This window comes from Eurypyga helias, unplaced genomic scaffold (genome assembly GCF_000690775.1).
Source record: "Eurypyga helias isolate BGI_N326 unplaced genomic scaffold, ASM69077v1 scaffold13017, whole genome shotgun sequence".
NCBI lineage: Eukaryota > Metazoa > Chordata > Aves > Eurypygiformes > Eurypygidae > Eurypyga > Eurypyga helias.
In genome coordinates, this window is record NW_010259864.1 from 165828 (window position 1) to 168881 (window position 3054).

Here is a 3054-nt window from a genome sequence, read left to right on the forward strand (position 1 = left end):
AATTTATATAATCTGTTTCCAAATGAACTGAATACAGAGATGCGCATCCTAAATGCGGTCGGTCCGGTGACATCAGCCCTAGCAGGGACTGAACTATTTGCACTCCAGTGGAATTTGACAGCAAAAAGGCTATGCGATACCTGAGAAGTCTCGAAGGGTAGAGACACTTTGGCAGTGGTGGTGTTGCTTTCAAAAGCCTAGTATGTAATGTGATCCATGCTCTAAAGAGAATAAGGGTCCTTACATGGACTTTAAATGTGGCTACTTGAAATTACTGTGTCTTAAGGTGAGCTTTTCAGATGAAAACCCCTATTGCTTCAGAAGCCTGTTATGTCAGGCAGTAAGTCTAAATAAACTTGTTAAAAACCAAATACATTAAAGAAAGTAAAAGAAAAAGGAGACACTGGAATGCAGATATTTGAAAAAATCAGAGCCCCTTTCTCTATATTTCAGCTACCACATAGCTAGCTCTTTACATACAAGCCATTCTCTTCACAGCCAATATCTTCATTAACTTCTGTGTTTGTCAAGACTACACTAACTTGCCACAAATGAAGAGGTTCTTATGTTTTACTATGAGCTGGTCATACAAATTCCAGAATACAGACTTTGATAGAGAGACACAGTTCTTTTGCTTTGTTTGCCTGCCAGTAAACATCTCAAAACCAGGGATTAGTATTCATAAGTCTAAGAGTTTGTTAAAGTTTTGCTCTTGAAAAAGGCCTTCATTTCTTTCTGAAAGGCAACAATGGACAAAGAAGAAATGTCATGACTGGGAACAGGAGTCTCCTAGGCATAGGTCTGAATTGTTGAGTATTTTTCATATTGGTTAGAAAAATAAAAACAGAATTAAAAAGAAAGAATAAAACCAGAACTTCTCGTCTCAAGTCAACTATATACCACGTGAGCAAGAAGCAAATTAGTATGGATCACCTTGATGGAGAAAGGCTGCCTCTGAGATACAAAGAAAAGTCTACCTTGGAGGAATTACTGTCCTGGGTTGACCACACATAGGTCAGTCTGTACTTGTGCTGTACCTCTTACAGAAATCAACATGTAAAGTCAGCCAGCTGGTTGTAAAACAGCCAGGCTGCTGCTCTACTCAAAGGATCAAGACCTTGTGATCCCGGTGAATTATTTCTTTTGCCAGCCTCAGTTTCTCCATCCTTTAAATGGGGACCATGAAGGATTATTAGGTAAAGCACATAGCAAGTTCTGAGTACCTAACACAGTAAATATCCTTTCAAAATAGCATGTTTGCTAGATGAAGAATATGAAAGGTCTTCTCTTTATTTTTAGGTGCCAAAGATGTCTTTTAGAGTCAATCACAGCTAAAGTTTTCAAAAGTTTCCAAAGGCATTCTCCCACAGTCATTTATGAATCAACACGTAGTCAGTGCTGACAAGCTAATTCAGGAGCTTGTTCTCCGGTTACTGCAGGTTAATACAGGAAAAAAGTTCCTAGGTACATTTGTCACCTTCTGAGAGCAGTGTGTTATGCTGAGTGAAAGGTGAACTGTGTCCATGCAAGACCTGAAAACATGGACTGAAATCTCTTCTTTTACATAACAGACATTACCAAGAGGTGACCACCATGTGTTATGGTGCATAGCATATTCACTGAGCTGACTGAGAAGGTTAAATGATTTTAAAATGGGAAACGGGATAGGAAAAAAAAAAAAGACAGGCAATTTAGGGATCCCTATTTCATGGAAAGAATAATATACGGGACAGCAGTGGGAAAAAAAAGAAAAGAATAGTGAAGCAAAGAGCATCATGTTGATTCCAGCAACGAGCAGTTGTTTGAACCCTTCTGCCTTCTTCCATTCATCTCTGTTAGAAACATAAACCCTCCTGACAGTTTCACATCTGCAGAAGCCCCTGTTAGACACAAACTTCCAGGAGAGGTGTTTGCACGTCTGTAAAATCACCAGGTTTGAAGAGCCATTTCTCCTGGATGAAATCTTCTTGCAGGATTTCACAGTGAGCTTCTGCCCTGTCCCCATCCTCCCCCCCAGCTCAAAAATAGGTTAAAGGTTTATTAGACCTTGCCAACGATCTAGGTAGGAGTCCTGCTCTGGGGCATTTCATAGGCAAAGCCTCTCAGCCACAAGGATCCTCTCCAAAAGGATCAGTACTTTGTGAAAGCAAGGAAATGATTAAAAAAAATTATATACAGATAGTAACGGTAAAATCATGTGTTAGTGTGCACAGCCACATATGTTAAACATTTAAATCTCTTCTAACAGTTGCCCTGGGAAACATTCTGTGAAATACCTCAGATCAATACTATAAACACTAATAAAAATTTTAAGCTATGTGAGGTAAGATCCTATTATCAAGTATCATCTGTAAAGTCCTATTGATCTAATATTATGCTATACATGACATGACATACAAGAATGCCAGACACTTTTAAAATGTAGAAAGCAAACTATAAAAAAGCTTCATTAAAACCTCAGCAGTATGTGTTAGTAGCTCTGTCTGAAGCTGAAGTGAACTGGAAGAGAGAACTGCTGTGTAGTCTCTAGAAAAGAGGAATAAATTGGCTAACTTCGGCTTGCTTTCTGGGCTCAGAAAGCTCTTGCCAGTAACAACTTTGCAGCTGTGAATCTGTGATCACTGCCTCTTGCTCTGTAAACTGGAAATAATCACACATATTCAGATACCTTTCAAGAGTTCAGTGAGAATGAGTTACTTAAGGAAAAGTTGTCTGTAAAAATTAGTATTATTTCGAGTATTTGAACATTTCTTTGTGGTGTGGATTATTGTGGCAGCTACTTAATGAAATTCAGTAATATTGTATGTAAATACTTTAAGATACTTTTAATAGCCAAATACCTGAACGCACTCCTTCTAGACACTGAAAGAATTTCTTAGCAGCTGTACCTATCATTACTGCACAAAATAAACCCATATAACAGCTTTTTTATTTTCACCTCACAAATTTCAGTGATGACTGGATTTGCCCAGCACCAAAACTGCGAAAGTGTCTTTCTGAGATTAAGGGTACAAGCTGAAGCAGGAACTGAAAACAAAGAAACACAACCAACCG